The following is a 12,018-nucleotide window of genomic DNA, read 5'->3' as shown; positions in this document are numbered from 1 at the left end:
GTCGACTCCACTCTCCCAGACTCCCCACCCATGCCTGCAGCACCTATGGGGGAAGAATGTAACCCAACGAGTTCTTGTTTCCACCAAGGTGTGAGGGGCTCAGAGGACTCCCCTCCCCAAAGCTCAGCCTCAGATGAATGAATGAATCATAATACAATGACTTCTACCAGCCTAATAATCAATACGACCATTGGAGGAGCAGGTAACGGTCTGGAAAAGAGCGTTGTACCCTGGGGTCAGACCAAGATTTGGATCTTTGTTCTGCCGTTTCCTGGCTTTGTGACCTTAGGCAAGTACTTAGCCATCCAGAGCCTCTTTCGTCCTCTCTACGATGAGGGCGATACTGATTAACTATCTCAGAGAACATGTGTGAGAAATGAAAGAGATAATGTATGTCAAGCACCTTTTACAGGACCTGGCGGAGAAGAGATATCTAAGAGATGGCTGGGTCCTTCTTAGTGTTCTTAAAATCCTGGGGGGAATGTCTCTGTGCACTCCAGACAAGAATTACTCTGCTCAAACAAGTCATTGGATCTATACATACGCTTTACTATTTCTTCCATTTTCATGTTTTTAATTACCCAAATAATTGATGACTGAAAATTCTGTAAAAGTTGTTTGAACATCATAGACAACACAGAAAATCTCTTGATCTCCATACAATCCCATTCTCTTCCCTTGGGGGTGATTACTGTTTTTAGCTTGTTTTGCAGGTTGGGGGATTTTTTTGTAAGCAAGTTCACATATGAGTATGCATATAAAAATACACAGTGTTGGGGCACCTGGGTGGCTCAGTTGGTTAGACGTCTTCCCTCAGCTCATGTCATGACCCCTTGGTCTTGGGATTGAACCCCAAGAGCCCCAAGTCCGGCTCCCTGCTCAGCAGGGAGTCTGCTTCTCCCTCTCACTATGCTCCCTCTGCTCATGTGTGCTCTCTCTCTCTCTCAAATAAATAAATAAAATCTTTAAAAAACACACACAATATTCTTTGTGTGGGTTTGAAAAAACAAAATGCACATTTTAATATTTTATTGGAGTGCATATGGAAATAAGCATATGGAAAAGTGAACACAGGATAAGTGTACAGTACAATGAATTTTCACATACTGAACACACATGTAACCAGCACTTGTGTCAAGAAATACTACCATTACCCCCAAAACCCCTCTTCTACCCCTTCCCCATCACTTCCAATGGTGGCCACTATTCTGACTTACATCAGCACAGATTAGTTGTGTCTGCTTTTGTACTTCATGTAAATCAAATCACAGTGTATTTGTTTCATATTGCCATGTAACAAATTACCACGAACTCCCTGTGGATTTAAAAACACAAATCTATCCTCTCACAGTTTCTGTAGATCTGAAGTCCAGGCACAGTGTGCATGGCTGAACTCTCTTCTCAGAGCCTTTAAGGCCTCAAATCTGGGTATCAGCTAGGCTTGGGGTCTCATCGGGACTCAAGCTCCTCTTCCAAGCTCACTGGTTGTTGACAGAATTCATTGCCTTGTAGCTGTGGGATGGAGGCCCCTGCTTTCTTGCTGGCTGGTTGACCAGGAGTCATTCTCAGTGAACAGAGGCCCCTTGCATTCCTTGCTACGAGGCCTCCTCTGCCTGAAAGCCAGCAACAGAGAACTTCTCTTCTGTCAGTCTCCCTTGTGCTTCTACTCTCTGACTTCCTCTTCCGCAGGCAGCCAAAGAACATGCTCTGCTTTCAAAGAACCCAGTGAATGAGGTCCAGCCCACCTACATGATCTCTCTGTCTTAAGGGTCACTGATGTGGGAGTTTAATGAAATCTGCAAAATTTCTTTACCATATTACCTAGATTTCTGTTTGACTGAATGACTAGGAAAGGTATGTATACCAGGCAGCTGGAAACTTAGAGGGTGATTTTGGAAGTTGGTCTATCACACGCAGTATTTACTCTTTTTTTTTTTTAAGATTTTATTTATTTGTCAGAGAGAGAGAAAGAGAGAGAGAGAATACAAGCAGGGGGAACAGCAGGCAGAGAGAGAAGCAGGCTCCTCACAGAGCAATAAACCCAAAGCAGGACTCGATTCCAGGACCCTGGGATCATGACCTGAGCTGAAGGCAGATGCTCAACCAACTGAGCCACCCAGGCACCCCAGTATTTACTCTTTTATGTCTGGCTTCTTTCACTCAACATTATGTTCGTGAGATTCAACCATATAGTGAGGGACAGGTCTTTGGGTGAACATACGTACGTATAAGAAATAAACATTTCTTTGCTATAAGGAGCTAAGCTTTTGGAGTTCTTTCATCACAAAATAACCCAGCCTGTCCTGACTGACACAGAAATTTGGAAGTGGAGTTGCTATGATCAAGGGCAACGAATTAGCTGCCATATTGTCCTCCCCTGGGGCAATCTCATGAAAACTGTAGGAGCGTACCTTGAGGGGCACAGCCTTACCAAGACATATTATAAATGTGTGTATATATATAATTTTGGCCAACCTGGACTTATTTTGTACAGCTACAAAATATGGATTTTACCCCTGCCTAAGGATCTAGGAGAACATGCCTAACCTCCCTGCCTGCTTGAACTGTTAACATTACCACCCAGGATTGTGGCTATCTCTTACTGAGCTCTATTTTCTCATGGAACTTATCACTCCCAAATATTCCATGTATTTATGCATTTATGATGGTTATTGTTTGCTTCCTATGTGCACCCACTAGGATATAAGCTTCTGCATGGCAGGGATCATTGTTCGTGCATTGATATATTCCCAAAGTCCTAGAAGAGTGTCTCCCACATAGCAGGTGTTTCAAAATATTTAACAAATGGACAAATAAATGCTAACCCAAGATATAAACTTTAGATAGTTATTATTATTAATTATAATACATTATTTTTACAGTTATAGTGATATTTTCTAAATCAAACAATAAGACACGGCAAAAAAAAGTGTTTTCTGAAGTTAATTGTGGGAAAAGATTTAATTATGCATTTATGCCTGTTCAAACTCCCCTACCTCATTTTTTATTTTACTTTACATGGTTGTATCACACTTTTTTTTAGAACACCCTAAATTCTTTTCTGGGTATGCCTATAAAATTGAGAATTGAGAAAATTCTCCAAAAATTGAGAGAAATGAGAAAAAAATGCTCTTTTCCTAGAGCACTGTAAATCCATATCAAAATAATAAGCATTTGTTCCTGCAAATTCTGTTCTAAAATATCTTCCCTTCTCACCACAACTAATGAATATGCTGCTTGGCCTTCAAGACTGGAGTCAGTTGGGGTCCCAAGTAGAGTTGTCAGAGAACTTTCTGCCACAGCAGAAATATTCTTTATCTGTGTTCTCTGATACCACAGACACTAGCTACCTGGGGCTACGGAACACTTGAGGTGTGGCTAGTGGGACCAAGGAATTATCTTTTAATCCAACTTAATTACAAGTCATTGTTATTCAATTTAATTTTAACTCAAATTTAAATGGCCACATGTGGCTGGTGGCTATCATGTTGGACAGCAAAGCTTGAAAGGAAAGAGGTGGAGGAATGGAATTGATTTTTGATCCTTTGATTATGACAGCTGGAGGGATCCTGAGACTCATAGGTGAGAGAAGAAGGTGCCAGGTCTTGTCTCTTTCTTCACAGCCCCCTGTTCCCAAGTGATGAAGAAGGAACAGTGCACTCTTACCCTCTCTCTTCAGGTAGAGGAGCTTGGACTAGGGGACAGAAGGACTCACGCTCTTACAGTCATCGGACTTGTTCTTCCATGTGGTCTTTGGCTTAGGCCATGTATCCATGGGCCCACTGACTCAAAGTGGAACTCTGAATGTGAATGGGAACTGTGGAGATGCGGACTGCGCATCTCACACTCAGGTTCCCAGCTCCCACTGTGCTTTGCAGTGCCCACCCCGGGGGGACGTGCAGAGAGGCCCTCAATCAACCTTCTGGAGGATTGGACATTTCAGAGGAGCTGGTAATGACTGAAGCAGGTAATGGATCACAAGGAAGTAAAGTCTAGATAGGTTATCCAATAAAGAAAATAACCAGACCCAGGGTTTCAAAGGAGCAAAGAAAAAGAATATTACCTACTTCGAGTTACTTCTTGGAGCAGAGAATATTTGGCTCAGCACAGTAGAGCTCTACTGTGCTGTTATGAAATTAATTTGAAGTTGAGAAACGGTAATATATTACAGCTATCAGTCTCTCTGGACGGTTTTACAATCAACATGTAGGATATGAAAAAAGAAAGATGCCAATAACATATTAATGTGGTATTCGGTGTTCAATCTTCTTTATGCAGCAGAATATTACAGCTGAGCAAAAAATGATCAAAAAGTTCGTTCTCTTTTATACAAAGAAACAGAAGAAGATAACCTGAACTTTAAATTATCCCATTTGTCACTTTCCATTGATTGAGTCTTGCTCATTAAGATAAATTCCAAGCCAGACTATCATTTTTATCTTTTGAGCTCTCTACAATATATGCATCCCAGCTGCCTTGATTTCTTTCTTTCCTTCATTTTTTCCTTTCACTTTTTTTTTTTTTTTGGTATCTTGGCAGCTGTCAAGGAGGAATGAGACACTATATCCCATGGTATTTCCCTTCCTGTTTCAGTTCCTCTGGAAATATATGTACCTGTCATGTAACACCTGATGTCCACCTGTAGATATACCCAAGCCAAGTCAGACATCCCTCCCCTTCTCCCTTTCACATGCCATGTTGGTACAAGAAGGTGGGGGGGCACCTGGCTGGGTCAGATGGTAGAGCATACAACTCTCTTGATTTCGGGGTCATGAGTTCAAGGCCCACAAGGTGTGTAGAGATTACTAGAAAAAAATAAATATTTTTTTAAATCATAAAATGTGCCTTAAAAAAAAAAAGGAGGGTGTATGGCTTCTCTCAGACAGAAGAGAACCCAAGCTCTGCTCTACCATAAACCGGGTTGGATCTTGGGGAAGTCATTGACGCTGATTCTCAGCTTCACAGGGAGATTTCCTCCCTGTTGAAAGGGAGATACTACTGAAGAGGACAGGAGGGCTAAGTGAGCTTGCTTTTTATCTTTTGGCTGGTTCTCACTATCTTCTTCTGCCTTAGTTTCCCTTCTCTCTCAGCATGCCCTGGTTTTTCTCGGTGAGTTATTTCAGCCCTCTCCAAGAGCAAATGCTGAGATGACATGGAGACACCTCGTAACTGGCAGCTAGCAGGTGCTCAATAAACATGAGCACATACCTCCCTTCTGTTCTCAGCAAAGCAGCTAGAGCTGGAAGTCAAACAGCAATCCCTGTCCCTTCCCCTGCCCTTCGTTGCCAGGGACAAAGTGAAAGGATAGCAGGAAGCACTCATGATTCCAACATGTTTACAACGATTACCCAGATCCAAACAGACCCTGTGAAAAGTGGAAAATCAGAAGTTGACGTTCAGTTACCTCATACCACTCCCTATCCCCTGTGGATCTACACTTCCTACTTCATGAGCTCAGTGCCCTCCTAAAACCTCCTTCATTCACACTGCAGTGTGGGTGAGTGGGTAATCCCCCTTGCTCCATGTACACTTGCACATGGGTCAGAACCTTCAGTTAAAACAGTGTTCTGAGTCTAAAATCTTGGGCATCGAGCAGTGGGAGAATATCCTCCATTTCAAAGGAATGTTCAAAGGAACTCTTTTCTGGAGCTCTGGAAATAAAGCATGTAATCACATGCCCACGGGGGAGAGCCAACCCCACAATGCATTCTTGACGCCGAGCGCAGCCAACTATATTCCCAATGGAGATTGCCCAAGTATTACCCACAGGAAAGCAATCCTCCTCGGTCCCTGTCGTTCTGAACAAGTGGGGGCAGCAGAGAGCAGTCTGCTGGAACCCAGAGCAGCATCAGCCGCGTGTTGGGATAAAATGTGGCAGTCAGAAGGGAGGTTTTTGAAAAGGCAGGTTGGAAATGAGAGCAAGGCTAATGCCAAGAGAACAGAACTGGGAATAGGTTTAGGCTTGAACAGACACTTTTGGCCCTGGGGGGCAAAGAACCACTTGCCAGCTCTCCAAATAAAGTCTCTAGGCAGGAAGCAAAGGATTCTTCAAGAGACAAGGGCAGCCCTCCCCGACCCTGTGTGGGTTATGAAAGAGCCCAGGTTTGAAAAGCCAATGAAACCCCAAGGACTTCTCTGGAGAAAAGTAAACACACACATTTTGCAGTCAAATCCAAGGGGTCTACAGCTCTCACCCCAAGCCCATGCATGGGCTCCGGGTCCAAAATTAATCTAGGTTCTCAGAGACAATAAAAATGGGGTCACTCGGTCATTCATGTTTCTGTTGGATGTGTAGACCTGGGACTGTCTTCTCACTCAGGAAGCATCCAGGCCTGTCTTCAGAATGACTCACGTTTGTATTGGTTCTAGACCATCCCAAAGTAGCCTTGGGCTCTGGAGTTTATTAAGGAACCACTGCTTGGAGGTTCCCCTGTTACTCTCCACCTCCATCCACTGGCTAACATATGGAGAGATTCATAATGGCTAAGGACTTTGCAGTCCTTACCTAAATACAGTCTCACAACAATAAACAGTTACTCTTATTATGCCTATTTTATAAACAACAAAACTGGGGATAGGGGCACCTCTGTGGCTCAGTCAGTTAAGCATCTGCACAAGTCATGATCCGGGGGTCCTGGGATGGAGTCCTGTATCAGGCTTTCTGATCAGTGGGAGGTCTGCTTCTCCCTCTCCCTCCGCCCCTCCCCCCACTTGTGTGTGCTCTCTCTCTCTCTCTCTCTCTCTGTCTCTCAAATAAATAAATAAAGGTCTTTTTTAAAGAAACCTGGGGTTAAACCACTTGCCAGCTTCACAGAGCCAGTCTGTTACAGAGCTGGGATGGGCAACCAGCACACTGTGAGCCTCAAGTCTGCGTAGTCAACACTGTCTATGCCAATGATCAAATCCAACCCAGGCTTCAGAGCTTTGAGGACAACACAGAAATACTGTTCTACATAGGAACATTGTTTAGAAAGTCAGTTTCAAGTCTTTGCTTTTCTTCCCTTTTTTTTAAAGTAGGTTCCATTCCAAGCATGGAGCACAGCATGGGGTCTGAACTCATGACCCTGAGATCAAGACCTGAGCTGAGATCAAGAGTTGGATGTCTAACTGACTGAGCAACCCAGGCACCCCAAGACTTTGCTTTTCTAATGGTTAGTGAAGCTCCCAGTCACTGGGAGCCTTACCCAGTATTTGGTTAGAGAGGTAACACGCCCACCAGGGATGAGAGAGACCTGTGGGGCTTGCTTTCTCAATACCCTTAGTTCATGTGTTGCTTCTTTAAATGCATGAGCCCCAGCTAACTGTCCAGGTCTGTGAACGCAAAAAATGTCTGCACCAGAAATCCGTATAACTTGTTGAATTTTGTAGAGACAAGCTTCTTCTTCCCTTGTATGATGTTCTTTAGATTTTCAATTGATAAAATATATCTGTTAAAAGAGGGAATGTGTTTTAGAGATAAAAAGCCGACCCCCCCTTTCTGTAGTATGGGCAACTTCTTCCCTACTTAACAACAGACATTTGGATCTAGTAGATCACGTGAAAACGTAACAATGAAATATGGGTCAAATATACCTGCTGTAGTAGTTGGCCTGTTTAAAACAAATAAATTTCCTTAAATAATCATTTAAAAAGATCATGTTTGTTAGCTTACTTTTTGAACAACCCCGCATAACACAAAGAGATATGATCACAAATAGCAGGCATCTTACAGGATCATGAAGTCAGACCCTGCATCATATAAATAATAGGTTCCATGGGTTAATTTAATTTGTATTTACACAAAAAAATTCCGCTACCTTCCCTATTGTTCAGTCTGCTGTCATCTGAGATATATGGGCTTTTCACCAGCTTTGTAAATAAGTTGGATCAAAGCATCCTACAATCAAATGGAAAATAATTAAACATGATGTGTTTCTCAACTTCTCTGCAATGGCACGGCATTATGGCTGATACCCATGAAATATTCAGTGTGCTGGGGTCTGGTCTACTTCCCAGATTAAAGCACATTTGTAAAAGACTTTTATTTATTTCTTACAGCTACCTTGAATAATGTGAGGGCCCAGTTACCCACTGATATTTTATCTCTAACATATATTTTCCCCAGAGAGGGTATAGTTCAGTGGTAGAGCGTTTGACTGCATATACTTTCCCTAGCAAAAAAGAGAGAGAGAGAGAGAGAGAGAGAGAGAGAGAGAGAGATTCTAATTGACTCAATTCCCCTGTATGCCTCCAAAGAATATGGCGGTCTTCCAATGACACTCTCTGTTCTGCCACACGATAAGGACAGCCCTACTCACCCTTCCGGGGAGTTGCTTCCTGCAAAACAGCACGGTCCTGAGGAAGAAGCGGGAGAGGAGGAAGGGAAGTGGGAAGGGGAAGAGGAGAGAGGGAAGAGGAGAGAAGGAAGAAGTGGAGGAGGAAGACAGAAGAAGGGAGGAAATGAAGGAGGAGGAGGAAGGGTGCAGGAAAAAATTCTTGAGAGCAGCCCTGATACTGAACTTTGCATGAACTGAGTTGAAACGCGGAAGCAAAGAGTAATTAATTATCCTAGTGATTTAGTTCTCAGCCAGGAGATACTGAGTCACCTTAAAGGGACAGTGTTTCCTAATTGCCTCCATCCGTGGAAGTGAGGGCTCTTGAGCAGGTTGAGATCAGCCACGGAGAAAGAAAGAAAGTTACGTGTCTGCACAGATGAATTAAATGAAATCACAATTCTGTTAGAAGGTGCCAATCCTCACAAAATTTCCAAGTGACATCAAAATGCTTGCAGGTCCTTTGGGAAATTTCTCTTCATCTATAGCTGACTCCACGGAATAGTGGTTTCATAATACATTATTGGCTATAACATAAAAGGAAGGGTGCCATGGTCAAATAGAGGTAGGAAAAGCTGAGTTAAATAAAAGAAATAGGTACTTGCAATTGCAGGATTTCTTTAAAAAAATTTTTTTAAGGCTTCTTAAAATCTTTAGTGCTGATTGGCATTGTACATATCCCATAGGAGGATACAGCACATTATAAAGTGTTTCCCAAACATGTCAGGGAGTGTGTTATTCACCAAAAGCCTATTGAGGAGCTTATTTACTTATTTTTTTTAAGTAATCTCTACACCCAATATAGAGCTCGAACCCATGACCCCGAGATCAAAAGTCGCATGCTCTTCCGACTGAGCCAGCCAGGCATTGCAATGTCTTTTAATCTCTCATTGATCTAGTGTTCCCTAAAAGAGTTTGGGAAGCATGTCTCAATAATTGTAGGTGCTTTCCATGGTACCTGGGCCAAGGATACAGAAGAGAAAAGATGAGGGGTCCCTAGAGGTTAGGCAGAGGAATCACAAAGACAAACTTGCCCTCCTTCTTAAGTTTGCCTTGGCTAGCCCTGCGCTGGTCGTGGGCATGATAAGAACTACTTGTTGGTTTCTCTGAGGGTAGTGGACAAACCTCTGGGCTCTGCCTAAGTACAGCTTCTTTCCAAGCTTTCTCTATAGGTCTAGCTATGAACAGGGACTATGTTGGTCTAGTCCAACTTCTGGACCAAATTCAGGGGGCAAACAGCTGGGGTCTTCCAAACCACGAGGGGACCCCAGCCATGTACATCATGTCCAAAGACTGCAGCCTGAATTTGTCATAGTTGCTAGGCATTGGACCAAGAAGCAGTGACCAAAAGGATTGGGGCAGGGGAGAGAAACTGAGCCAGTGAAAATGGCAAAGGATTTGTCTGTTCTGCAGTTAAGAGTCATGATTGCTGGGGCACCTGGGTGGCTCGTCGGTTAAGCGTCTGCCTTCGGCTCAGGTCATGATCTCAGGGTCCTGGGATAGAGCCCTGCATTGGGTTCTTTGCTCATTGGGGAGTCTGCTTCTCACTCTGTGTGCTCGCGCTCGCTCGCTCTCTCTCTCAAATAAATTAAATCATTTTTAAAAAGAGTCATGGTTGTTGGAATTTTTATTTTTATTTTTTTTGCCAAAAGAATGATGTTAAGGTTCAAGAATTTCAACAGGGTTCTCAACGTTGGCTGAGAGATCAAAAACAGAAGAATCCTGCCATTTCATGTTTCTCTGACCTTACCTTACCCACAGATTATCTGGAAAGTGACATTTACTCCAAAGCCATTTTATTGTGTCTTTTCATGAATGTGGAATGTCCTGCTTTCCTGGAAGAGCTAAGTTGCTGTCAAAACTCCAGAGGACAGGAAGTTTGGTAATGGAGTGTTAGGTTAGTGAAATGTAATCTTTCTGCCCTACTTCTGAAGCTCTCTGCTGTTTTCCCATGTAATCGTCTTTGACATTTAATTGAAAGAACCATGTTTTTTTTACTAAGCAACTCATTTGAGCCTTTGGTGATCACTTAAGACCCACTTCATTGCCATCCGGCACTCATCCAAAGCCAAGATTATGTAATGACTGCATGGTTCAGTTCTGTTTGCTGTAGCCATCTATCGATCTTGTGATTCTTGGAGAAGTGGCATCTTATTCATATTTTCAAGTCCTAGGTTATAATGGAGGCTCCTTGGCTTCCATGCTTTCAGAGCTGTGAAATCAATTATGACTTCAGTAGCACTGACAATGTACTGTGTTTTTGAAAAGAAAATTGAAAAATTATTACCTGGTAGATGAGAAATGATTTTGACAATTAAAAAACAGAAAATGCTTCTCCATACGTCTTCTAAATGGTGTCTAATGTCGACACTAGCATTTATGTAATTCATCCAGTTGTGGGAGCCATCGTGTACTAATTCTTAATAGCAGTAAAATCTATTATAATGGGGAATAATATGCTTTCAAAAGCTTTTATTCCAGATTTCTTCTTCTAGGCCCATCATATCAACTCTGTAATCATTACCTTATTTCGCTCTAGTTCTATTGCAAGAAACCTTGAGGAAGAAGTAATGGGGCACCTAGAACTCAAGCTGAAATGGACAAGGCAAAAGACATCTCAGTCCAAAGGTTTGCATTCATTCAGGAAAGGCTTAAAAGGGCAAGATTAAAAATTGAAAGGTTTCAGGGGTTTGGTTTGGTTTCGCTTTTATTTTTGTTTTAGTTTTTGTAATAAGATCCAAACCTTGCCTTAATTATCCAAGGGCAATTTTTTGATAAGGAGAGAAACAAAATGCAAGGTTTATGTTTGGGGCAATCTTAACAGAAAATTATAATCTGCCTTGCTGAGATGAGGACAGAGGAAAATGTTATTCTACCTCTGTTTCCCCATGGTGGTTGGCTTCAGAAGCCTGGAGACAAAGGGCTTCAAAAATGTCTATGGAGGGATGGGAGTGAGTACATGTTGAGAAGCCATCTCTCTATGGAAAAGATCTGGGTAGCAGAACCACATCCCCATTAGGTTGGTCAGAAGATAGAGTGGAGAGTGGTCTGTACTCATGGAGCTCAACAGCCTGTGCCTACACCAGCTCTGAGAACTCTGTGGGGATTTTGCTAAGATGTTCTCTCACCTTGGGTCCCCTTGCCAAGTTGAAAACAGGGCAATGAACATTGCAGGTGATTGGAATCATCCATGCAAAAGAGAGGAACTGTGGAAGTGTGTGTTCTGTAAATACTAAGAAACCTTCAGTGAGACAGAGTATGAGACCCAGAGGGTCCCTTAGGTAGTCCTGGACCATATTTTACTTTACATTATTACTTTTTAAAGATTTTATTTATTTATTTATTTATTTGGAGAAAGAAAGAGAGAGAGAGAGAGACCAGGGGGAGGGGCAGAGGGAGAGGGAGAGAATCTCCAGGCGCAGTGGGGGGGGGGGGGGGGGGCGGATGGAGCCAGACTCAGGGCTTGATTTTACAACCCTGAGATCCTGACCTCAGTCGAAATCAAGAGTTGGATGCTTAACTGATGTAGCCACCCAGGCATCGCCCTCTGGGACCATATCTTAAAGAGCTTCCCATGCCACACTGAGTTTGGACCTAATTTTGGAGAAAGATAAATCCCAGAGCAGTGAGAATAGTCCTAAATGAGGAAAGATTGGCAAGGTGTCTTTCTTCTTCTTCCTTCCCTGGGGATTCCAATTCATCAGTA

The sequence above is a fragment of the Enhydra lutris genome, unplaced genomic scaffold (genome assembly GCF_002288905.1).
Source record: "Enhydra lutris kenyoni isolate GAN:26980312 unplaced genomic scaffold, ASM228890v2 scaffoldscaffold89, whole genome shotgun sequence".
NCBI lineage: Eukaryota > Metazoa > Chordata > Mammalia > Carnivora > Mustelidae > Enhydra > Enhydra lutris.
The sequence above is the reverse complement of the archived record's forward strand: the minus strand, read 5'-3'. Positions refer to the sequence as shown.